General features: G+C 38.1%; 1 protein-coding gene and 1 long non-coding RNA gene across 5 annotated transcripts in view; one reads left to right on the top strand and one right to left on the bottom strand.

Moving 5' to 3' along the window:
- The first annotated feature begins 302 nt into the window (after window positions 1-302).
- Window positions 303-27,392, top strand: part of Pkib (cAMP-dependent protein kinase inhibitor beta) — a 95,915-nt gene continuing 68,825 nt past the window's right edge. Inside the window, exons 1-2 of one of the 3 annotated variants that reach the window (XM_034524417.2) lie at window positions 303-479; window positions 16,112-16,197. The gene's annotated coding sequence lies outside the window, so the exon portion shown is untranslated. Of the gene's footprint in view, window positions 480-9,901; window positions 9,992-15,232; window positions 15,289-16,111; window positions 16,198-27,392 lie in introns of those variants that run through there. The other 2 variants (XM_076917175.1, XM_076917176.1) reach the window with 2 other exon arrangements.
- On the bottom strand, window positions 8,117-17,512 carry LOC143435306 (uncharacterized). Of its 2 annotated transcripts, XR_013105489.1 has the most exons (4): window positions 17,384-17,494; window positions 15,371-15,452; window positions 14,580-14,702; window positions 8,117-9,411 (listed from the first exon to the last, which is right to left on the bottom strand). It is a non-coding gene; the product is annotated as an uncharacterized LOC143435306 (long non-coding RNA). The 2 variants fall into 2 exon arrangements; XR_013105490.1 differs by lacking the exon at window positions 15,371-15,452 and having other exon boundaries at window positions 17,384-17,512.

Here is a 27,392-nt window from a genome sequence, read left to right as displayed (position 1 = left end):
CTAGTTTCTCCAAACATCCCTTCTTAGATAAAAGTGCAACCTCCTGATACCAGGAGCCCAAGTCCTGGAAACACACACCTACAGGAGGGAAGGATAACAGCACCCAGACAGACGGACAAGAGCGGAGGTGCGTGCTCCCAGGGGAACTGACTTGGGTCGTCTGTGTACGTGCACTGAGAGCTTTCCCCTTAGAACACCTGGAGCAGGAACCACTGTTGCATTTGTCCCCTGGGGCCCGGCTGTGGCGGCTTCGGCTTACTGGGCAGGTCCTGCGGATCCTAGCTCAGCTCGCGGGGGCGGGACTGAGCGGCTCCCTCCGCCCCACACATTGCTGCCACCGGCTCAGCCCAGCCGCATCCCAAAGCAGAGGCGGCAGCGAGCTCCAGCCGCGTCGCAGCTCCCTGCCGCAGAGAGGCCGGCGGCAGGCGCCACCGCGAGGGACCTGGCCCGGCGCCGCCCGCGTCTCTCGCGCGCAGCTGGTAAGTACCCAGGCGGACTGCGAGCAGGTGTCATTAGAGAGGGGATGGAGGGAAAGGACTCGGGGAGTTGGTGGAGACCGAGCGAGGGAAAATGTAAGCTCAACTTTGCTATTTTATGCCTGGTCTACACACGCCCAGGGAGAATTCAGAGCAGTTCCCATCCTTCCACCCGGAGCTGGGGGTCTGTCGAGGTGAAAGCAGGTGCTTCCGGGAGGGTCTGCTCATTGGTTTTTGCTCGATGGCTACCGAAAGTGGACTCGGGGGACCTCTGGTTATAAGTTGCTGAGCCTTTCTCTGCTCGCGCCATCAACGCCACATCGTTTTCCTCCGGCCTCGTTTTCCTATCAGTTCTGAGTTCCTATCAGTCTGAGTTCCAACCCGCTTCAAGCGTCCAGAACTGTGGTGATAGCAAGAGACCTCACTTTACCGGTCCTCCCACCCCCCATTCCTTGATAAAGTAAGCCTGATAGGAAACCAGTGACCCCAGGGGTGCCCCGCAGCTATATCAGACTCTGCCTGCTGCTAGGACCCTCGCTGATAAAGGACGAGGGAACTTAAGTGCCAGGTGGTCCCAGAGACTGAGAGACAGACAGCACCCCAGTTCAGGTTGGTCTTGGCTCCAGTTACTGCAGCCTTTTGGGGGTTCCTGAAGGTTTGAGGGTTTCTGTAAAGGGTGACCTAGTCTCATGAACCTCCCGGACCCCACAGCTCAATTCCCTTCTCTAGTTAAACTGAGATAATAGTGGCATTCCAGCTTCTCGAAGAAGATGGTATCAGAATGCATTCTTGATTCAGGAAATCTCCCTGAAGAGCAGGTGCTGAGCCCAAGGGAAGCCATTAAAGCAAACAATGGGGTTAGCAGCTGGACTCTACCGGACCAGCAGGTGGATACTGGACACTGATGACCGCTTAGAGGCATGTTCAGCTAGGAAAGACAAGTCAGAATGAAGCACTCTTGGATACTTGCAGGTTGCTTTTCTCTTTGTATATTCAGAGTCTTTCAGAATTTAGCTCATTAAAATGAAAATTAAAATGTGGTGACCACAATTCTCTGATGCCAAAGATTGCACCTCCGAAACACTTTATCCTGTGACTGCCAGACAGGAGTCAGAGCCAGACAACTGATACTGTCTCTAGGGAATAAAAGAAAAAAAAAAAAGTGTTTGGCAAGTTCAAGTGATTCAATTTTTAAAAAATCTAAATTAAAAAAAAAAAGAAGGAAGGAAGGAAGAAAAGAAAGAAAAGGCCCAGAGAATAGTTTTAGTAATTTACTAATATTTTTTCCATGACTTTCTTCTACATAATAAATATAATATTATAGGCAAGAGATTACTCAATCTAGAATATTTTAAGAAGTGTCAAATTCTGCTCTTGTTAAAGAATTTTTCCCTCCTCTTTAGTCTACGTGAGTGTATACTTAAGTTAATGATGGATCGATTTATTTTCCCAACAGTCTTACAACTATTTAAATTCCCATCCAGTTTGCATTACAGATTTAAAAATTAATTTGTTGATATTTAGATTATAAATTTATACATTACAAAATTTCCCTTCTTCAAAGGCAGATGATCTTCAGAAAGCTACCTCCGATCAATGATTTCTTAGAAGTTTCACCAGGATGTGTAATAATGGTTATGACTCACTTTTAATCTTCAGCAATTTGTAAGACCCAGCATGCCTATTTATAGCCTTCTCATCCCATCCCAAATCCAGGAAATTGTGTATCTACCTTTCAGTTTCTATTGGCTTAATTTCTCAAAACATTGCCAACAAATAGTATACTATATGTTATTTGGTTTCTGGATTCATTCACACCACGCTTTGTGGTACATCTGTATTGCAGTATGCATCTGTATTTTGTTCTTTTTAACTGCTGAAGAATTTCTCTTTGTGTTGACGTACCATATTCTGTCCATTGTTTTTCAGTTGACGTGCATTTGGACTCTTTATTTTGAATTATATAGCCGTATATTATTTGAGAATTTTATGAATGCATATATTGTGTTTTGATTGAGTCCAGCTCCTTGTTACTTTACCTCTGATTTCTTCCTTTCCACCCTCTATTAGCTCCAAATTTCAAGCATTATATTTTTACACCCATTGGGTGGACTTAGTGCTGCCTGCATAAGCAAAGCTGTAAGTCCATGAACGGGAGCATAGGTAGCCTTCAGGGCTCGTTATATCTTTTAAGAAAGTGGACTCCCCCTCTCCTGTCATCAGTTGTCAATAGTGGCAGAGCTGGGAGGAGAGCTTCACGAGTCCATCCCCATTCGTGCTGAGGTTTCGTTAGGTTTGATCTTGTAAAGATCTTGTGCATGCAGTCACAGCCACTATGAGTATGCAATTCTCCTGTTTTATCCAGAAAACACTGCCTCTAGTTGTTACAATCTTTCCAATCCTCTGAGTGATTATCTCTGTGCCTTGAGAGGAGAGGGTATGATACATATGTCCCATTAAGTGCTACGAGTTCAAAGTCTTATTCTCTGCCTGTGGAGGACTTGTCAGGGTTAATCACCTCTACTGCAAAAGGAAGCTTCTCTGATGGAGCTTGAGGGATGCACTGGTCTATGGGTATAAGCCTTTAGGTATTTAATACTATGCCTTTTCAACAGAGTAATAGTATGTTCTCATCTAGGGCCTAAGACCTATTCAGTTTCAGGTTCTTGGCCCTATTTATGGTAGCAGGCATGTGTGTGTGTGTGTGTTTGTGTGTGCGCGCGCACACGTGCGTGCGCGCACGTGCACGCGCATAAATGTGGTATAGAATGCATAGGAAGGGTAGAGAATCACTTGGGGGAGTAAGTACATTTCTTCTACCATCTGAGTCCAAGGACCAGACTCCCATCTTCAGGCATGGTGACAAATGATTTTACCCGCCACGCTTTCTTCTTGACTCTGTATTGTTGTCAGTTTGTGTGATTGTGAACCCCAAAGCTAAGGATATTTACGTGTTAAGTCTTTGTGAGCTCATATATTAATTTTTTGTAGACATTAGGCCATGATATCTCTTGATTATATATTAAAATTATATCTCTGTTTAAAAATACATAATAGAATCAATTTTATATGTAAAAATGTAAAGTCCTAGAGGATTAAGTGTGAGTGTATGTGTGTATGAATGAGATAGATAGATAGATGATAGATGACAGATAGCTGATAGATAGATTGATAGATGATAGATGATAGATAGATGATAGATGATAGATACATAGATGATAGATGATAGAGATACACAGAGGAAGTTTTTTTTCAAAGCTAAAGCTCAAGTATAGCAAAGTACTCTGAAAAACTGTTACAATATTTTTCACTAATATTTCTTGCTTAATGGATTGTTTTAGGCAAATGAAAGTGAACCAGGCTCAGCCAAGACTAAATTTGCATTTAAAATGAAAAAGAATTCCATAGAAATTTGTGCTTTCAGGTGTTGCTAACACTCAGTTTTGTGTGGCTGGACAGTAACTTTGTTCATGTTCCATTTCTTTAGTGCAAAAGTGTTGGCTAAGTAGAAAAAAAAAGATTCCTTTCTGCATGTCAAAACAATTGGCAGAGTCTATAATAATAAGAAGCCTCCTTGGTTAAAGTATCATGCAGATATTAATTAATCATCTCTTAATGCAGGTGAGGAAATGCAGGCTCCTAGACTCAGTAATCATGTCTACCAAAATCACATATTAGGAATGAGCTCAGGACGGAAGTCTTCCTTTTGGAGCCTTTCCTATTGGTGCTTTTTAAAATCCTGTTGCTTTCACATGTTATCATATACTTGGTATGTAGCTTTTCTATGTCATTGTGAAATGGTGCTATTTCAGGAGAAAAGTTCTAGGTCACACTCCTGTGCATACTTGCCAAAACAAAAATACTACTTTTCTTCTTACCAGAAGTAGAACTGATTTTGAGAAATGCAACAGAGTTTCTACTTTTTATTCAAATGAGAGAAACATTTGTTTTTTTCCCAAGCTGGCAATGGCAACTGGCAATCCTGTTCATCTGCTCAGGTAGGGTGTCTGCTGTGGACTTTATAGAACGAGGATTTGTGTCCCTCATTCACACAGAGACTCAATATGACAATATCCAGGAGCTGAGTTTGTGTGTTTGTTTGTTTGGTGGAGAAGAGTGTTCTTAGATGCTGAGATAACAATGAAGTGGATTCAGATTTGTGTCTGTTCCTGAATGTGAGGCAGCAATCTAAAGGAGAATCCTGGATGAATGAGAAACAAGATTTTTTCAGGCAGGAAAGAGGGCTAATAGACCTGAGATGCTTCAGTGTGGAGTCAGGACATAGTGGACACTTATGTGTTAGAGCAACAGCCGAAGCCTCTGAGCACAGGATAGACGGGCAGAAAGTCCTCCTAGGACCCTCCTTCCACATATCCCTCTTCCTTTGAAGTCCTAACATTGTTCTGCTGATAAGAGGAAGCATCATCTGTGCTGGGTGTTCAGTATGGACTACTGAAAGTGTTCAGTTAGGGAATGAAATAAAGGGAGAAACTGAGGCCCAGTCTGACAGCCTCAAAAGAAAAGGAGTCTCACAGCCTTCTTCTGCATGCCTGTATCCAAACCATCACAAAACTTCCATTTCTATATTAATTTTTATGCACTGAGATTACGTATCTCAAGGAGAAAACAATTTGAATCTCTCAGTCTCTCTGCCTCTTTCTGTTTCCCTGCACATACAAGTGTAAACAGGAATGGTTTATAGTTCAGGCGATTATATTACTTTATTATGTTTTTTTTTTTTAATGAAAATAACCACTTTTATTGTGGAACCTCTGGAACAAACTGTAATACTAAACTCAAAATGATGAAATAAGACCTCTTTGCCTGCCTTTCTCAAAGAGGTCTTTTGAATCTAATCAAACAGCCATATTACAGACACGATGAATTTTTGTTACATTCTGGTGGTTTGTAAGATATCTATTAAACCCAAAGAAGAAGTCACAAAAGGCAGCACTTCCTCAGAAACCACCTTGCCTCCCAGTTCCTCTGTCCTTGATGAAGGAAGGACATCTGTCACCACTCTGGGTGCCGAGGGGCAGAAGCAGAACTCTCATGGGAGTGAAAAGTTAAACAGAAACAAAGACTGACTCACTTAAGCTTTTCACGCAGTCTAAGAAGTTCTAGACATTCCCCACTCCTACAGTTCTTAGGTCAGTAGGTAGATTGTGGGGCAGTGCAAATAAATATTTCCAACCATTAATCAAGCCACCCAAATGAGGAAGAATAGGTAATGTTCTGGTTCCAGAATTATTAGGGCCCGAAAAGGACTGGACCTGATGATAGCTGAGTTGTGTATGGGCAGACGCCAAGTGCGTCTCGGGTGTGAGGTTGTAAGCTGGCACAACTTATGGACATGGCAATTTGAGAATGAGAGTGGACTTGATGGGTATTCTGAATTACATATTCTCCATTTTTTTTGTATCTTTCTCAGAACCTTGGAATGGACCACATTATGAAAATAAAATCCCTACCTTATGTGTAAGAGTTAAATCAGAGGTGTGATATTTAAGAGGTATAGAAGCTTGAGAGATATCTTGGTATATAGGAGAGAGTATGGTAAGAATGAAGATGCAGAAGAGAACAGAGTGCCCCAGGAAGCCCAGGAAGAAGGTGGGAAGAGACTTGTTATAGCAACGAGTGCAGGCAGAACTTCCAAATGTGTCTATAACCACAGGTCAGAGTTGTAGGAGTAACGGCAGGAGGATGATTAATAGAGCTTTGGATTTGACAAGATGAAAGGCAAGTCATTGTGATGGCAAGGAGGAGCAAGGAGGAGGTGAGGAGACACGTCAGTGTTCAATACTCATCCGAAGGTGATGGTGGAGAAAGTTGACATCTTGAGACACTGAGTCAAATTGATTTTTATTCAATAATTTAAAAACTCAATGGTGGGAGAGGCTGTGAGTCTAGAAAAGATTAAGCCATAGGACTGTTTTCCAAAGGAGGGAGGTTATATTAAGAACAGAAGTGGGAGTCGCAAACATACTGTATGTATGCTCTTTGACCTGTGATGGAGTTTAAGGGAGAGCAGCTCTTACACATTTTCTATGGAAATGGCCATGTTAAGGAAAGGGAAATGACTGCCAGGCCCCAGATGAGGTGTGTTTCAACGCCTCTTTTATTCTTCTACCTGTGGAACTGGTATTATGGCTGCATTTTCTGGATGAATAAGTAAAGAATATTTGTTCACTCTTTTATTTGGTTCACATATGTGGTGTGTGTGTGTGTGTGTGTATGTATATGTGTTATTACTAGTAAAATGCAGTATTTATTAACATTAGCCACAAATTTAAACACAAAGTCTTTCCTCAGTCTGATATTTATCTGATATATGTATATGGTATATGTATATGTGTGTGTTATGTGTGCTTTAGGAGGGGCATTATATATATATTTATATATAAGATAATTAAATATATAAATATATAATTCATATATTATATAATATAAATGACTATATACTGAAATATGATGGAAGAGCTGGTCATTGGTAGAATTTATAAAATGATAGAGGCCTTGGTTTATTACTTACCAATCAGCTAGTGATTAGTAATATCAAGTGGCTGGCCAACAAAGGAAGTGTATAAAGTAAGATTTAGTTAGATCTGGATTCAGAACTTAATTAGCTCTACTACTTATTTGTCCTTTTATTTTCCAGAAATTTCTCACTTTTGCTCTTTCAGTATATTCGCATCATAGAGATGACAGTGTCTGTTTGTCTCCCCTTTTCCTAGCATCTAACACATCTCTACTGTTTGTGTCTGGTATTTGGATGTAAAGGCTGCACACAAGGTTTTAGACTAGGTGGATGAGGTGCATGTGGTTTGAGGTCTAATGGTGGAGAAAGAAAATAATATTTATACCCAAGACACGCAGCCTTAGCAGGGCATGTAACTGCTCAACTCACTAGGTTAAGAATTCTTTCCACAAGTGTAAATACAAGCAGGCTAGGAATTAAGATTTCTAGTCTTCAGAATTTGTGTCCAAGTTAGGTACTCACACTACTCTTAGCGTAAACGTGCTTGAGAGTTGCTTATGCATAGGGATGGACCTCAGATTCTTCAGTAATAAATAAACCTGTGAGAATGAGGCTTATATGTATCTCCGGCTTCAGAGAGTGATAGAGAAAAAGAATGCCCGTGTGATATTGTGATTGATTACTGTATTCATAAGTTTTTGTATACTATTTTCCCATGGTCCTATTTAACTTTTTGACTGGTATTTTGAAAAAGGCAGATATTGAATAAATGCTGACTTGGGACTATTTTGAAGGTTTTGGAAGTTATAATAACTTGCATTCAACCCTTCTGTTAAAGCCAGACATGGTGATACAAGCCAGTAGTCAGAAAATTAAAGTCATTTTTTTGGCCATATAGCAAGTTTGAAGCTAGCCTTGGCTACACGAGAGCCCATTTCAAAAGAAAAATGAGCAAAACCCAATTGCTGATTAGTATGGAAAATTATTTTTCAGAGATGGGATCCAGATCGGTATCAGTGATTGGCTCCTGGATGTATAGCTCCCTTGAGTGTTCCATTCTCGTGATTATAGTAAGAAAGACACAGACTGGGGATTCAGGAGATTCAGTGGCAGAATGCTTGTTTAATTTTCCAAAAACAAAACAAAACAAAACACCCTAGATTAGTAGTTCAAGAAAAAGAAATACAGGTGACCAGATTATAAGGATTATGTCACTCAAAGGATAAGTTAGTGTAGAAGCATTCATTATAGTTTAAGAGGAGTCAAGAAATGGAGTTTTTGTTTGAGTTTTTGGCAAATCATATCATTTCCCATCCTTGATGTGTGTTGATGGCCACTTGGGAGATAGAAGAAAAGCAGAAGACAACAAAATATGCCCAGTCTTATGAATTTTACAAGTTTTCTCCAAAGCATTGTTCTCTAATCAACAATACATTATCCCAGGGTCACCTCTTTGATTCTAAGGACTAGGCCAGGCCTCAACAAGATCAACTTGAATGTAGTCTAGGCTCTTAAAGGTCACAGGATTAATGAAAAAGTAAACAACTTCAAAACAGTGGGACTGAATTCATCATAGCAACTTTGATCAAGTGTGGACACGATCAGCTGTCTTTATCAGTAATCTTGAAAACAGGGCCAGTTATTCTTCAGAGGTTGACATAATTGCCAGATCTTAAGAGATAGCCAGTCATTTCTCAGGTAAAGAGGAATGTGTTCTGGGAAGATGCAAGAGATACGAAGTACAAGGTGTGTTTGGGAAACTGATTCATTCAACATAATGGAAGTGTGGTGTGTGGGACAGCAGCAGATGGGGCTTGACGTTGAACAGGAAATAGATTTAGAAGTGTTTTCTGAGTCAGGCTATATGTGCTTGGCCTTTATTGAAGGCTTTGGACCGGAAGAGTAATGAAATTCTCTTTGTGCTGTGGTGACGTGACTAATGGCCCATGTCTCTCTGCATGAATTCTTTTTCTCCTTAAGAGTTTGGGGACATTGAGAGAATGAGGACAGAGCAGAGCTCATGGCTGTTTGGACAAAGTTTTCAGATTTATTCACTACATGTTGCCTTCAGGGTGTGGGTCAGATATAGAAAATATGACTACTTTGGATTTGTTGAGTTTTTATGGCAACTTTGGGATAGAACATCTCAATGCCGGTTCAACTATGTATAAAGAAATGAACGTTAACCTGGAAGTTGCTAGCCAAATGAAGTTGTACACTCACATATTTTGTAGGGTTAAATTTTCTCTCTTCGTTCTCTCTTGCTTTTTCTCTCCCTCCCCTCCCTTTTTGTTCTTCTTGAGAAAGTCTGTGTAGCCACAGGTAGTCTCATACAATGTCTTCCTCAGCCTCCCAAGTCCTGAGATCATAATGGTGTGTCACTACACGCAGCTACAAATAAGTCTGGCATAATTTTCCAGGACCTTTGTGATTTAATTCTTGTGTTTCTCCACTTTTCTGTGAACAGAAAGTAGGCGAATGGTTAAGTTCTTTGAAATGGTGAGAACTTTGGAAGTCATACTTTAAATGTGACTTAGTAAATATTGGCTCATTTATTATTTATTTCAGTACTTAGACTTTTCTATATTTTGCTTCCATTCCTTTAGTTTTTCTGACAGATTCTGTAACTCTCCAAGGATAGAGTTTAAATCAAGGATACATTCAGAGTACCCTTCATGCTGGAAAATAACTCTGACTAGATTTCTATTTAGCAACAGTGGAGAGTTTCCTGAGAAGCGTGTGTGTATATTATATAACTAGTCATAGAACCAGGTACCCCTAGCATCCTGTGATCCTGGCCCACTCGAGAACCTCTGAGCTGGGAGTGTTCTTGGGAACAGCTGGGGCAAATGAAGCACTGTTGCCTAGCAGTCCCTCTGGGATAGTCATAAGGGATTGTTGCCGAGCAACCAGGGGCCTCTTGGTGCCACATCATCCTCCAAGGACAGCCAAAGTAGTGGTGGGTCCACTCCCCTTGGGAGGAGCAGTACATCCTGGAAGAGTCCAAACCACCCTCAGAGGCACTGTGTTGTTATCAGTAAGTGTCTGACCATATCATCAAATATGTTACATATGATAGTATACTTGTATACTATGGACATACAGGCCTTTTATGGAATTGTAAGTTGAATTAAATGTAAACTTGGGGAAAGACACATAGCAGTGGTAGCAGGAATTCTCACACAAATAACCTGACTGTGGTGTTTCTGTCCTTCAGGCTTGATTGTAAGGTAGGTCTCCTGAGCCAATGAGATGTCATTTTTTTTATTGTGGTACATGGAATATGTAGTGTACCTTGTTAACATTATGTAGCCAAACAAATAGTTACATTTTAGAGAAACTACCAAGCTAATTCTAATCTGGTCAAGAGATCCTGTTGAGTCAAGTACTTGATTCAAGAGCAACTTAATTTGCTTCAAGTATTTGAGACACCCCACGGAGTTTTCCTTCTGTACAGGTAGGGCAGGAAACTGTCTTACTTTATTTCATTTTTAATTTTATACAGTGTATGCATTACTCTTCAAGACTTGATAAAAAAATGTGGAAACTCATTAGATCTCTGAGGACAACCGACTTCTCACGTTGGAAATCAATGATGTTTCTTTGGTGAGCAGATGCTTATGAGGATTCAGGCAAATTTCTCACAGAACAAGATTCAGCCCAGGATAGTGTGGGAAAATTTCAGCCTCTGTTCGAAGTGGAGTGTGCAGTCTCTGATCTGTTTTATTTTTTGTGAATACTAGCACGAGCTGTCCCTGACTCTGTTGCCTGCCTTTGGATCCCATTTCCCTAGCTGGGCTGCCTTGTCTGGCTTCAGTGGGAAAGGATGCCCTTAGTCCTGCAGTGACTTGATGCTTTAGGGTGGGTTTGTACGGGTGGGAGGCTTTTCCTTTTCTGAGGAGAAGGGAGGGGATAATAGAGGTAAGGGTATGTGAGGGTGGGACTCGGAGGAGAAGAGGGAGGGGGCTGCAATCAGGATGTAAAGTGAATAAACAATGAAAAATTTAAAAATTCTTGCTAAATCTTGCATAAAGAGATCTGTTTTTCATATTCTTACACAGTGGTGCATGGAAGACAATAGAGGTAGTGCCTCACTGAGGTTCTTTGTATAAGTAGTCACAGGAAAGTGGACATCTCTGTAAGGTGCTTGATGCTGTCTCTATCCTATGAACATTTACAATTAGCAAGAACCGTGATTTATCTCATATGAGTGTTGATATCTGAAACATATGGAATTCACTTTTGCTAGAAGTATTGTTCTATGTGACTTAAAATAATAGACTATTCAAACTTTAAAAGTTGTTTGTTTTTAAGTTAAATTTTAAGGTAGCATAGAAAGTAAAGAATTTTTATGGCATATATATATATATATATATATATATATATATATATGCATGTTATGAATACTATGAAGCATTAATATATATATGTAAATACTTTGTTCTAATTCATTCCCTTTTCCACTCCCAAACCTCCTACTCCCTCTCATGGATTCTCTTCCTCTTCCTAAATCCCCATCCTTTGCTTTCCTGTCACATGAATTCCATTACCCTCTCTTTTATCACCTCCTACCTCCCTTAAAATATCTTTCATGAGAGCAGTAGTGACACATCCTTTAATGACAGCACTTAGGAAGCAGAGACAGGCAGATCTCTGACTAATGTGCACATACACCTATTCAAACATATATGTATATTTTTGTGTATACACACACATGCATACACATACATACACAGACATGTACATGCATGCACACACATACATATATATTTGAATATCAGAGAAAACATCTTGTTTGGATTTCTGAGTATAGCTTATTTCTGATTCTTCCCATTTTCTTGCAAATGTCAAGATTTCAGTTTTCTTTGTGGGTAAACAAAAATTCTATTGTGCATAAGCATCGCTTTCTCTTTGTACATTCATTGGTTTATTGACAACTAGGCTGATTCTAAAAACTATATACAAAACGCTTGACTCTTAAGGCTATTGTATACATGGTGGCTTAGGCTGGTTCAGAAAACTGAGTAACTTGTCCAGAAACAGTGCAGATAGGTCAGAAAAATCATTCTTCAAAACCCATGCTTTTAATCATTATTTTCTGCCACAAACACTATATCATTTTATGAGGGCAGCAGTGTCAGTATTTACAATGAATTTGTCTTTTAAACTGTGCAGAAACCAAAGTCCACATGATCACTTGGTTAACTAGGCTACTTGGCTTATGACTAGCCTCTCTTCTTCGTAGTAAAAACCACTTTTGATCAAGTGTCATTATATCCATCAAATACTCTGAATAGGAGAATAAGTTCAGCAGGCAGTAACAGTCTTGCTTTGTTGTTTATCTGGTTTGCTTTTGTAAAATAAGAAAGTGTATTTTCTTTAGTGAAAGATGTGAAGGAAGGATAAGTGGTTAGAAAATAATTTGTAGAAATAAATAACATTTTAAATAGGTTTGGAGTCAATCCACTAGAATTATTTTAGGGCTTTGAAAATTATAAAGATAAAAAGCATTTATTCTCAAGAGAGAAATCATCTAAGTGAGAAGATATATAAAGGCAGAATCAAAAGTCCAAGAATATTTATGGTATCCAATTTTAGAATTGGACAGAGCTATGCTTAACTCCTGGTTCTAGGACCAGGACCTACTGGTCCTTGGGGTACTGGTACCTGTGACCTTGGGGATAGATATATCATATTAAGTTTTGAAAAACATTCATTCTGGTAGGTTATGATGGTTAAATGGAATAAAGTGTGAAATATTCTGCATGGTTCATGACACAAAATGTAGAGGCAAGTCATGTTCACTAATGTATAGACAAGACACAGTATGTAGATTCTGGTATTATCCAGCCTTTTAAAAGGAAGGAGATTTTGACATGTGCTACCACATGGAAAAACCTGGAGAATGCTGTGCTAAAAATGCTAGCCAGTCACAAAATAACAGGTTTGTAATAAATACATAGTCTAAAGCACAAAAGTGAATGGTGAAAACTAGGGGTGCTGGGAGGGAGGGATGCAGATGAATGCTTAATGGGCATAGAGGTTTAGTTTTGGAAGATAACATTTTAGAGATAAATTGCACAACTATATGAATAGACATAACACTCAACTGTTTTCTTAAGGTGATGGAGATGATAATTTTATGTGTACCATTCTACAATCAAGAACAGAGTTAGTACTAAAGTCGTGATTTTTATTCATTTGTCTGATAAAAGTCAATTATGACATGGATATATTTAACTTTTTCCATTTGGTTCATGGTTCCCAGCAACCTTGTTTGAGGATCCATTATAAAAGCAGTAGGGATGTCAAAGCAAGAAGACACTTATTAATTTCAACTAGCACTTATTTCATCCAGTGTCAGCTAGACTCTTATAAAAATTTTACCTGGAAACCAGCAGGATGGATTGTTCACACAAGGTCATGTATTAGAGGGCAGAGAAAAGTGGGTTAGTGGTGGGTTTTGTGAGCTTTGAGTCCACATAAAAAAAAATCTCTTTGAGCTGAGGCCATTATACTGACTACATAGAATCTGCGTTGATATCTCTTATTTGGAAGCATAGCAGATGTCCTGCTGTGCACACGTCTTTAGTTAACCTGATATTAAGGAATATTTTTTTAAGAATACTTTTATTTGTGTGTGTTTGTGTGTGTGTGTACATGTGCAAGTGCCTGCAGAGGCCAGAAAAGAGAATCAGATCCCTGGGAACTGAAGTCTCAGGCAGTTATAATGAGGGAGCTAGGAACTGAGCCCTTTGTGAGAATAACAAATTTTCTTAATGGCTGAGCAATCTTTCCAGCTATTTCTTTATTTATTAATTCCTGTGTTATTTTCAATGCATTAAAGAAAATGGTTGATGCTTGTATTCTAAATGATACTTTTACTTTAATTGTCAAGTTTGTTAAATCAAGACTTCATGCTTTTTTTGAATCCTGTTTCTTCTCATTTTATTTCTAACCAACATGTAACATGATGTTTCTATATATGTAATTTTATAAACTCAGATAATTACCATAGGTATTTTCTTAAACATTTATCAATTCTTTATGGTAAATACATTAATAAACTTACCTTTGTAAAAATATTGGAAACATACTGTTAACTATGGTCATTCTACTGTACCATAGAACATCAGGATCTGTCCTTTCTAATGGTGACTTTGTACTGCATCATCTGCCATCACCATTCCCTTTGTCCATCCCCCATTCCCTTGTCACCCATCCTCTTGTGACCCCTATTCCCTTCTACCCCATGAGACCTATGTGGATTTTAGGTTCCAGGCATGAGTGAGAACTTGAAGTATATGTTCTCTCGCTTTTAACTTCAGGGTCTTTTTAATATCCAAACACACAAGAATATACTCGTCATCTTTGGAAACAGAAACACTTTCTTTAGGACTTCTCATCCATAAAGGGAAACAGCAAGATGTAGGAGTGTGAGCAGATTCCTTCCCAGGGCCCCAGGCAAGATCTAGTGCTGGAAGAAGCAGACTTTTGCTTTTGCTATTTCTCATTCTTCAGGGATATTAACAGCGGCACAGTTGCTACTTCATTGTATGGGACCATCCTTGAATCGCAGGGTAATCTAGAGAGACAGCCAGGATTGTCAGTGCTCCATCACTTACCTAGGGCTAAAGATGAGCCTCCAAGTCAGCACCTGATAAATGGATGATTTAGAGCTAGAACTTGGATCAGTCTTCATGACTCTGCAATGTCCTTGAGATGCTCTTAGTGCCCACTTGGAAGCTCTAGAAAATGGGGTAGGCAATGGAGAAAGAATCATCAAATTGCTTGAAAACCAACTGGAAAGAATGGCCAGTGCTATGTTTACATTGTGTGAAACAGATACCTTGTCTGAGAACCACAGCAAAATATCACCACTTGTAAATCACACAAAACCAATTAAAAGTTTGATTGCTTCATTAACATGAAGAGAGTGTGGAGGATGAGTTAAAGAGAAGAGTCTTAGAGCAGAGAGATCAGCGAGGGCTGCCATAACCTCTGCAGAGAAAGATGAGGTGGTGAAGAGATGATGTGAGGGGGAGTGGCCAGACCGTGTGATGTGCAGAGTGAGTGGGGAGCAGCCAGAGGGTGTGATGTGTAGAGAATGAGTGCAGTTGGAGGAGTGACCTACAGATAGATCATGATGCCAGAACAGCTGGAACTCGATGCTTGATTTAACCAGGCAGGGAAGAGAAGAGAGTAGATGTTTCTGAATATATAATATAAAACTGGGCTCTCTCCTGCAGTGATAACTCTACTAAAATTGGACAACACAGATGAACAGAAGAACCTTGATAATACTAGCGCTAGGATTAAGAAAACAGTGATCAGGTAATTTGTATAAAATGTAACAAAACAAAGCATTGGGTTTGTTTGTTGTTTTGTTTTTCCATCTTGGACAAGAAGTACTTACCCTATGTCTGCTTACGTATGTAGATTAAGTTAAGAGGACTTTATTTACTCAAAGGTTGGTTGTAGCCATGTCTATCACATATCTACGAAAATGAAAATAACAACTTTTTTTGTATATTATTAGCTTTAAAATGGTGCCATTTTATGTAGAAAACCTAAAAGAATACAAACAGAAAAACTGTGCAAATAGGTCAGCTGCCTGCTCACAGGAAACCTTCAGGTTAACTCTAGACACTGAGGCATTATATGTAAGCTAGATTTTATTGGATTTTTTTTCTCCAAGAATTCCGATATTGTGGGATATGACTGAGGAATACAATGATCTTTCTCCTTGGCATTAGGATTCAGAGACAACTGCTGCAGGGATAAGTCGCCTTTTCAGGCACAGGGTCTCTAGGTTCTCACCTAGAGAATACATTTGAACTGGACATTTGAAAATGTGGAAAAAAATGTGTTTTCATTTTAAGCTCTTCTTACATAGGTTGACAGAAAAACCAGGAAAGGTTGCTCAATTATCAGAAGATAATTGGTATATATAATACATTCATATATACATGAATGTAGGTAGCTGTTTGCTTAAGAAATCTGTCCTCCTAATCTTAGGAAAGCAGAAAAATTATGAGATTATTTTATCATTTAAGTGACATGGTTTTGCTCAAGCAAGCACTTGTTTATCCAATGACAAACAATGAACTAGAGACATTTATCATTATAATTTTTCTTCCCATTTCATTTCTTTCAGGGGTCATGATATACTGGAAACCACACAAGATTAGACTGGGGAGGCAGAAACCATAAAGCCCCTGAGACCAGAGAAGAAAGATAAAGGTAGGTAAAGTTTTGGTCCCGTCAATCCTTGGATTGAGGGTACCACTGAATATATCTTTATTACTATGAAGCCAGGGGACAGCACAGCAAAAAATGGCTAGGGAGAGATGGCCTTAGTTTAGAAAGTTACTCAATACTGTTTTGTCAACCGTTTCTAGCGATAAATAGCAAACACTACACACATTTCCATCTGGTGTCTCCTTGGGACCTGGGGATGTAGAGAAAAAACATATTTTGATATTTCTATTCTTTGTAGCTTTGTCTCTTTAAATTTCTCTCAGTGAAAGCCAATTGTTCATTAAAATCTTTTAAAAGTCTAATTTTTAACACTGGATAGAAATTCATTACAATAATTATTACTCTCCTTGGAAATATTTTTCTGAGAGACCACGGTAAACAATGTCTGTAAATTTATGTTTTGTTTCCTTGAGACAAGCAGGGTCTTGCTATATAGCCTGAACTGCTCTTGAACATGTAGCCAGGCCTCAGACTTGCAAATATTAGGACTGCATAACTATTTTCAAGGAAATATTCTTGATTGTTCTGACTGGTGGACATACAACTCAAATTAATACATTTTGAGGAATAGGAAAATAATATAAAAAATCTTTAAACCATTTATGTATATGTATCTTGATACATAGATGTATATGCACACATTTAAGGCATGTGCAATCTTAACAGTATTTTATAAAGGTGTAGTTTGCCTTGAGGCCGCTCTAACTCTTAGTTCTGTGTTCTGCTACCTGGAGTGAGTAATTTGCTCCTCCATCATAGTTTGAATGATGGGTGATAACACTGACTGGGCTTCATCTTGGGTGAAGTGTTCCCTTACTCTTGGATCCCTAAGAGAACAGTACAGTGAGGCAGCAGCAACAAGTAGGTACTTCCAGGGGCTTAGGATCTATGCCTGCTGTCTGGAGACTGGTGTGGATTTTCCTTATAACAGCTAAGAATGGTAAGACTATGTCTTGTTGAAACATTTTAATTTTAATGTCCATTTATCAACGAAGAATAGCATTTTCATTTGACATTTGCTTTCTATAAGCAAAGAATGTTAGCAAAATAATTTTGTGAAAAACACATTTCTACAGTAGACATTCTAATCTCTATAATGCCGAAAATAATAAACATAAATTCTTGCTACATATTTGAAGACAATAAAAGTGATATATAAAATACTTACTGGGTCACTGCGGTGGGATGAATGCTCAGGATTTATAAACAGAAGCTGTTTAATTTAATTCTCATGACAGCTCTCCAGGAGGTGAAGAGGGCTTGTTCCCTTCTGTCATGAAGGCTGACTGGCTGGCCAACTGCACATATTTAGCCAGTGGGTGGTGAAGGTGGATATGAGTCTAATTCTGTCTGCTGTCAAACCTATGTCCTTGACCAGTGTGGAGAACAGAAGATAAAATACTGCCTTAAAAGAGCAACTCATCAGACATTTATGCTCTATTGCTGGAATATACACTCTTAAGGAACACATTCTTTCTCTACTCAGTGAGCTCTGTGAAGAAATAACACATTGTACACATTCATTTTATAGCAAAACTTCTACAATTCTCTTAAGAGGTAACAAAAGAAGAGCTAAAAAGAACACTTCCAAATATTGGCTAAAGAAAGTAGAAGCCAACAAAAGAAAATAAAACACAGAGTGCATGTGTAATTGGAATATGATGTTGCTCAAAGTTGGAAATTTTAATTAAATAATTTTACAGTTATAGACTAAAAAAATAATACCTACACTTTTGATTTTCTAACAGACTCCAAATGTTTATTTTTAAGAAAACATGTGTGTCAACCACTTAGTAAGGTAAGATAGCAAAAGTTTAAGAAAATCTTCCAAAGAAATTAGAAAAAAAATCTCTGTATGACAAGGTTGATTGCCTGAACTTAACCTCACTTCATAAATTCTAATGGATAGAATAGAAAGAGGATATAGTAGAAATTATTATCAATGTGAAAAACTATTTTAAAATTCTTACAATACACATTTTTTTTTCTTTTCAAATTTTAACCTTTAGGAGGTACTAGTTGCTATCATTTCTATTTTACAAACTTGGAAACTGAAAAGCAAAGAAGCTAAAACAACTTGGCCAAGTTCACAGATGTTAAGTAGCAAAACTGAGTTAGCAGTCAGGTGGTTTAACCTCTGAGTCTTTAGTCTCAAACACTGAACATTACTGTCTTTTTAAAAGTTGTAATTTTGAAAAGTTATAATTATTAGGAAAATGTGACAAAGTAGAATATTAGAATAAAAGGGTACAGTTACTTAGGCATAGAAAAGACAACTGTAGGGGCTAGAGAGGTGGCTCAGCGGTTAAGAGCACTGACTGCTCTCCCAGAAGTCCTGGGTTCAATTCCCAACAACCACAGGCTGGTTCATAACCATCTGTAATGAGATCCAATGCTCTTTTCTGGTATGTCTGAAGACAGCTACAATGTACTCACATACATTAAAAAAAAAAAACTATAAATCAGCTTACTTGTCCACAATAAATAGACAACATGATGGAAAGTTATTTCATTTACAACAGTCATGCATACCTATGGATAGGAAATATATAAGAATTATATGAAGAGGGAAATGAGAGAAGCACAAAACAAAGTTAGCAGAGAGCAATGTCTCCACTGCATTCCTGTATAAGAATAATAAGTGTTGTATAAAATTTATCCACCCCATATGCACTTATAAATTTAATACAGTTAAATTTGAAATCTCAAAGGGACTTTGGGGAAAAGTTTGCCATTAAAATGGAAGTATGAATGGCATGGGGAAAACCTTTTAGAAAAAAAAAGGATAATTTAAGAACTTGCTTTTTCTGAGTATTAAAACATGTTAAGACAGTGAACTACTTCCCCCCTACACTAACACTAATACAGAAACGTAAAGGAACTGTAATGGTTTGAAGAGGAATGTCCCTCATAGGCTCCTGTATTTGAACTGTTGGTCTCCGGATGGTGGCATTTTTGGGGGAGGTTATGGACTCTGTAGGAGGTACACCCTAACTGGAGGAAGTACATCACTGAGGAGAGGGCTTTGAGGATTTATAACCACAGCCCCACTTTCCTCTCTGCTTCCTGTGTGTGGTTGAGATATGACCAGTCAGCTTCTTGCTCCTGTTGCCATCCCTGTCTGTTACCCTGCTCTTCCTGTCTTTGAGGATTCTATCCTTCTGGAACTGTCAGCCAAATAAATATTTTTTCCATAGGTTTCTCTGCTCATGGTCTTTTATCACAGCAACATAAAAGTAACTAATATAGGAGGAATTAAATTAATTTGAAAACCCCACAAAGAGCTTAGCATGTAAAAGCAACATGTAAGGCACATACTTCGTGTTGATAAAGTCTCGACTATTCAATGACCATAGCAACAATAAATGGTTAAAGTTTGGGAAAATGTAAATACACAAGTATTGAATGAGGATTTATAAGAGAAGAAAAATGATGAGAAATAACGGAAGAAAAACAGATTAGGGAATGAGTATGCAGTCATGTATAGCATTATATTAATAGAAGAATCCATGGCTGAATTGTATGAAAACTTCCTTATATGTCAATGAACAGGAGACACAAACAGCATGACCCTAAGAATGAATTTGTTTTATTTTGAGAGTAAAATTAATGAATCTGTTAAGTTTTAACTAATATTTCAAAAATGTGATCATTTAAAGGCCTAGTAAGGCAGAGGCTTATGGGTAAGTTGGTTTTCTATTCTCAGAAGCAATAGTCACTAAGGACATTATCAAACGATGGATATGTTAAGTTATAACATAGCAAACATCTCACTATCTATCTATCTATCTATCTATCTGTCTGTCTGTCTGTCTATCTATCCATCCATATATACACATATGTATACCTATCTATACATAGATAAATGATATAGATAGAGATAATATGTGTCTTGATGTCATAATATTTTTATACCAGTTAAGTATAATGACAACAGTCCAAGCAACAACCTGAACAAGCAGCAGTTTTCCATAAAAAAGAACAACTAAATTTGAGCTACAGTATTCACAAGAGTGGTGGATTTTTAGCAGACATGTTTATAATTCTTTCACATTAGTGCATATTTTAGAAGTTATTTGTAACATCTTTGAATAATTCAAATGTTGTACATGTGAAAACATATCAGTAGTAAAAATGAAATAATGTCAATTTTTCAAATGCAATAGATAATAGCAGTGGAGTGGTACGATGATAAAATTTGAAAGAAAATGTTCCTGGTCTTATTATTGTCATGTATGGAGCAAGAAAGATGATGATTTCACTTCAATCTAGAGGAACTTTCAGTTTTCAAGGCTAGAGTCCCAAAGCTAATGTGAAATGGAAAGCTATCACCATCACTGTACACTGATGAATTTGATGTTGATAATAATAAAAGTTTTAGAGCTTAGTGGGCAAAAGCACTTGCCACACAAGCTTGCCGACATGAGTTCAATCTCTTGAAGCCACAGGGGAAAAAGAGAAATGACTCCTGAATATAGTCCTCCAACCTCTGTGCATATGTGTGCATATATACAACAATATTTAAACAATAAAAAGAAAAAAGGATAAAGCTTTAATTTATGTGCTTATTTTATGAACAATTTTAATTTCTTTTTAGCTTAGCCTGTAGATTTTGGATTATGTCAAGGGATGTAGATCGTCAACTCTGGTTTGTTACATCAAAAGACATCTTGATTGGATAGAATGTGTTACAACCTGTTCAAAGGCAGCTTACTAGTGCATGTTGAATGACTTTGGGTTTGCTAGAATTAGGATTGCTGTACTGCAATCAATTCCTGTTTATCCATCATGCTGTGGTTATCAATCATTGAACAAGTTATATTAGTCATTGAGAACTCCAAAAGGACTCAGTGGTTGAGCGATTCCCAGATCATTCATTCTAGCAGAAGGCAAATACAACAGTTAGAAACAGTCTGTTGCCGTGTAAACTCAATGAGCTGTTGGTGTTAAACATACTTACCAGTTACAGTAAATGAGCCATTCCATGCTTAATGCTCATTCTTCCAGTTTGCCTTTGATGAGCTCACTTTGCTTTTGTATATAACAATCTATGTGGTTTTTATGTAGCATGTGTCCAACTCAAGATGGTTTAGTTTGCAATTTTTCTACTTTATGATGTGAAAGTGATACACATTCATTAGCAGCTATATTCTGAATTTTTGTTTTGATTTTTTTTTTTTTTTTCGAGACAGGGTTTCTATGTATAGCCTTGGCTGTCCTGGAACTCACTCGGTAGACCAGGCTGGCCTCAAACTCAGAAATCTGCCTGCCTCTGCCTCCCAAGTGCTGGGATTAAAGGCGTGTGCCACCACTGCCTGGCTTTTTTTGTTTTTGTTTTGATTTTTTTTTTATATTCTGAATTTTCAATGTTAATGTTTCTGGAATGGCACTATGTATTACAACACCCTGGCTATGTAAACAGCAACAGTAAGCTACAGGTTCCAGTCAACCATGCAACCATGAAAGAAACAATAAAGGTTCTACAGTGACATTTCTAAGCCTTAGTGTTTTATAGGTTAACTGTGCTGCACAATTTTTGACCTACAAGATTTTCAACTTAATTGTATTGTAACATTAGCCCATTACCAGTCAAGGAACTTTTGTAAATTGTATCTTGTAACATTTAAGCAATATAGAGAGTAAAGAATAAAATCAACTCCCACTTCTGAGAAGGGATACATTTTATTGTGATAGTCCTGAAACTTCCTCTTTAGTACAGTGCTACAGTTAGTCAGTTTGCAGAAACATCATGAACAGTTTTTTGCATACACTTCTATAATAATCTCAATATGTTGTTTTGACTGGCATATTTTAAATTTGAAAAAAGCACCTACTTCTTTTTACATTATTTTTCTGCTAAGTGAGGTTCTGTCTTTGTAGCTCTGCTCTCCTTTTGGAATTGTGTATCACTTGGACTTGCAAACGTTCGCTATTCATGTCCACTCTCCTGCTTACCTCTTAAGAGGGTTCACAATGACAGGATGTTATTTGCTAAAGAATTGGTACTTTTCTTGTTGTCATGAAAAAAAATACCTTCCAAGAAATAAGGAAGTGAAGTAAGGTTTGTTTCAATTCACAGTTTGAGAGTACACTGCCCATCATAGTGGAAAAGACATGGTAATGGAAACATGAGGAGGCTCATCAGAGTCAGGAGGCATCATAGTGCTAAATGTCAATGCTTAGTTCACTTTTTGCATCTTTACTCAATCTGGAACTCTGGCCTATTCAATGGGGCTGTCCATTTCAAGCGTGGCATTTCCCACATCAGTTAGATCTTGGAAACTACTTCACAGAAACCAAAAGGTGTGTTTCTAGTGTGACTTTAAATCTACTTGACACTGATAATTAACTTTTATAGCATCCTAAATGTATGGGTTTCTATATTGTGAATATTGAAGCCATTTGAAGATGATAAGATTTAAAGTAGATGGGAAGTTGGAAATAGTGAATAAATTAAGACAAGACCAGACAAGTCATATGGAGAGTCAGACTGTCTGTCCTGCCCATTGTGTTAAAACTTGTCTTTAACAGCATGAACATGTTGGCAGCTAAAGTACATGGCTTGAACCTTAAAATGGACCCCCCAGATCGAGTTATTAAATTAACATTCTGGCAAGCCAAAAACAGGTAAGATTTCTGCACAGAGCCTTACCAACCTAAGACAAGTGCATTGCTTTTGATAATGCATATTCCATGACAGGTAAGGAAGGCATTCTTGGCAGAATGACCTAAGATCGGCTCAGTCTTGTTTATGAAATAAAAAAGGGAGAAAGGCGGAGAGCCTTTGGGGCTGCTTGGCAAGAATCTGACATGGTCCAAGTCCAAAGAAATGGGCTGCTTGGCAGGAATATGAAATTAGCCAAGGACAAGGAAGTGGACTTCAGGCAGGAATTTGACATTAGGCTAGAACAAAAAAGGATTTTTAGGTAGGAATCTAAATTTTAGGCTAGAACAAGGAAGTAGGCTTCAGACATGAAAATGACTTTGGGCTAGGACAGAGAAGTAGGCTCAGATATTTTGGTCATCCTGAAAAGCCTTTAGAAACAATGATCACTGGAGTGTTCATGTAATTGGGTTTAATGCCTTGCTTGCTCTTTGACTATTTGTGTTTATTGTCTTGCTTGTTCCTTGACTATTTGCATCTATTGTATTGCTAGACCCTCAACCTAGAACTGACCTTAATACTTGCATGTAATTAAAATAGTATAAAAGCAAAAAGGAGGAGGGGGAATGGAATAGGGGGTTTCCAGGGAGGGTAAATGGGGAAAGAGGATGGCATCTGAAATGTAAACAAGTACAATATCCAATTTAAAAAAAAGTGAGACCATAATAGGTGAATTGATTTTTTTTTTCAAAATAAACATGAGTTCTTGTGCCTGAGGTTTATCTGTACCCACAACCTTTACACAGGCAAAATGAAACCAACAAGCTTGACATGTCACTTTTAAATCAGATGTCAACTGATCACAGGCCTCTACCTAGTCAACTGATCTGTTACATAAGCAGAAATAGACCAGCAAACCTTCCCCAAGTGAATCACACTAGCTGTTGCCAGTCAACATACTTGTTTGCTTTCATATTCAAGCTACAAGGGCAGAGTGCTGTGTTTCTCTCCTAGTGTCATGTACTACCGGACTCCATGCAGGACAATGCTAGGTCTCACTTGAGAGGCTGCAAACCTTTTCTGTTAAACAAAAGCTAGTTAATGAAAAACATTTTTCAAGTCCATGACAATCCCCAAAATGATGTACTTACAAATGGCTCTGATATTTAACCAGCCAACCATGTCTGCAACAATGTTTGATCTTAATGGGACTGGTTGTTTTTATTTTTATCTGGAGGTTTCCTTTAGGTTATGTAGCTGGGTTAATGATGGTCCTCTAGCTCACAGCCCAGATTTCATAATCAAACAGTTGCACAGGATAAAATACGAAAAGTTTTTGGTTCATTTCTTTATTTATTATGTTTCTTATGTGTGAAAGAAAAGAGAATATAATGAATCCTTAGAGTTCCCTCATCAAAATAAACTGCCTGCTATTCTGATTTCAGAATGGGTGGTAAAAATATAGCTTCAGTGTATCACTGTTTCCCATCTGACTGCCTCCCCTGCTTTATGAATTTAACCTAACTGCCGGTTCCCTCTGGGTGAAGTAGTCTGTCCCATTTGTTCCAATACAGAGGAGAATATAGTTTGTCAAATTGGAATTCAGTGGTCATGAGAGTTCGTAGCCTACTTAGGGACTTCTCAGCAACATTTTGCCTCACGGTTGTTTTGATTTTGGGATAATTAATGACATGACATATCCATTTCTAGAAAGGTTTGGGGTATGTCAACATTCTTCTGGAGACAGAACCAATGATGTCAGCTTGAAAAACATGAGTTTGTGGCTGCAACCAAGGCCTGCAGTTTTCTTTATTGCATTTCTGGGCAGTAAGTAAACAGTGAGTTTGTATCATTAATGATGCATGGTACTGTGGCAAATAAGTCTTTATCACATTTTGGTTTAAACTTTGACACCAGTGTATCTCCTAAGATTAAAAGTATTGCAACTAATTTTTGAGTTAAATTCACTTCAAATTTGTTAATATTTTAAAGATGTTTTACATATTTATAAAACAAGTAAAATCGTGTTCTTGACCAGCATATTGGCAATAGAATTTTAAAACAATAGTGTATTTATATAGCATGTTAAAAGCAATAACTGTCACTTTTAATAACATGTCACTGCAATAACTGCTGTCATTGATTAAGTATCAGGTTTCATTTATACTCTTTTCAGTTATAAAATTCTAGCATATACATGCTCAAGGACAGAAAATAGCTGAATAACCTGTCAGACTGTTATCTTACTTTGCAAACATCATAAATGTTGCTTTGGCAATTATTAAAAACCTCACTGGTAGAAAACTGTATATGTAAATGCACAGCCTTAGAAGGTCAAGGCAGTAACTAGAAAGAAGACGTTACTGTCCCAGAGTGATATCATTGTCCTAGAGATGTCAAGCAAATAACAATTCTATGTATGGCTATGATTGCAGGAAGTGTGGCTAAAACAGCAGTCCTTCAAGGTCACAGCCACATTGCATATATGTGAAGGATATCTCATATTGAATTTGGTATGTGGCTCCTTTATTATTGGTATGTAATGGAGAACATGACGTAACTCTGTGAGCTGATTCCAGAGGCATCTCCAACATGAACCTCTCTAGAAGTGTGTGGAGTCTCTTGTTATAATTTAAATGCATATCCATAGCTTAAGCTTATTGCATGAATTTGTAATTACAGCAGCAATTTATAATTCCTCTTTTGTTTTTGCTTGTATCAATTAGTAGTCTGCTGCATGCAATTTTATAATATTTCTACTGCATGGTGAACATTTAAACCTCATGGAGATTTTGGGGAAGGAACCTGAAAATTGGAAATTGAATCTCTTTCTTAACATGCTTTGGCACTATCTGGCTTCAGTAGTCTCTGAAATCACTCAGAGGCAAAGCACAGTGCAGTAAGCTAAGTCATGAATTGCCAATCTTGAGTTTTACTTGCTTCCTTTTTGAGCTGCATGGACTCAGGCAAATCATTAACCTTTATGGGCCTCAGGGGTATTATCTGTACAATGGAACTGATATTAGTGTTTCTCTCCTAAGGCTATTGAAGAAAAATTCATTGTTGTATAGTATATAGGATGTTTCCTTATATGACTATTTAATTATTGTTATTTAATGTTACTTGCTATGATGTTTATGAAGTTTTTCCAGTTTGAAGGTCATATCACTTTAAGGCTGTTTGTTTTCAATACATCTTTAACTTATTAAATGTATGTTGATCAATGCATAGCAATAAAGTCTAACACTGACTGATTGTATTTTTAGATTTTTTTTGTAAACCAAACACTAGTTGCCAAACCAAAGAACTGTTTTAAAAGCATGATAAAGTATTTATATCTTTCATAGCTTCATATATGTTGACAAAAACCTATAACTGCTTTGAAAATAGTTTTCTAATTGTGTGAACATTTTGTTTCCATGCTAAAGGGCTAATGTTATGTCTTTATATATGTGCTTTGGATAGCAGGCTGTTTGCAATGCTAACTCGGTGATTACTTTTTCACCTCTGCTTATCTGTGAGAAATTTCCACTTCTTATCAGGGTGTCTTAGCATGGGCTGGCACATGTCTTATCATTTTCTAGAAACTAGTAAACAACCATCTGTTTCCATTATGCTTGAAACTTGTTCAACTGGAGTGTTTTCTGATTTAGAAATAGGGCAGAGACTAGTATAATATCACTGAAGAGCTTGGTGGTAGTGGGATGTGTCCATTTGTTTAAAGACTCTCCATCAGCATCAGGGTGCAAGAAGTGCCTGGAATTGTAATTTACTTTAACTGATGGGAGAGTGTCAAAGTAAGTCAGTGGAGTCCTTAGGAGGGCAGAAGATGATCACAACAGAAGTGGATTTGACAGCCAAGAGGTTGGAGACCATGAGAACCAGGAAAACTCAGCAGATGGTATCCCAGCATGTGGGTTGGCCATGGTGACACAGAGTCTGGAGGAAGATGATATCTGGGCAGATAACCAAAGAAGTCTGGCCATAGGTGCCGAGGCTCCAGGGTTGAGCTTGGGTGGAGGGCATAGTGAGCCACCCAGGGTGCTAAAGCAAAGTCTACATTCTCTGACGTCACTATATCATAAAAGCTGTGCTATTTCATGTTTATCGGTTATGAAGATTGAGGGTTGTTGGAGCAAGGACAGCAGTCGCTATCATAGATACCAACTTTGAAATTCTTCATTTAGAAGTCACACGACTCTTTTCCAGGAAGTGTAAGACACAAGTGTGTTAGTCAATATGTGTCCTCTAATACTAATGAGGATAATTAAAAGGCAACTTGGGACCAGCCTGGCCAGTTTCGTCACGGAAAGCTTTAGTAGCTTGCAAAACGGTCAAAATTCCTAACAGAGCTGCTCAGACACAGCCTAGGTTAAGTGACACATGAACCATGGATGTGCTACTCCTGTGCTTTCTGGATTTATCCTTGGGGAGAGGCCATCTGTCAGAGAAAAGAATGGTGGCAGGTGCTTGTTTACTGCTTGCAGAGGAAGAAAAAACGTGGAAGCTACTGAGCTCATTTCCTTATGGTGACATGAGTGTCATTGGCCTTTTTCCTGGCAGGGACTGTCAC

The sequence above is a fragment of the Arvicanthis niloticus genome, chromosome 20 (assembly GCF_011762505.2).
Source record: "Arvicanthis niloticus isolate mArvNil1 chromosome 20, mArvNil1.pat.X, whole genome shotgun sequence".
In the NCBI taxonomy this organism is placed as follows: domain Eukaryota; kingdom Metazoa; phylum Chordata; class Mammalia; order Rodentia; family Muridae; genus Arvicanthis; species Arvicanthis niloticus.
This window is presented reverse-complemented; position numbering and strand designations above follow the sequence as displayed.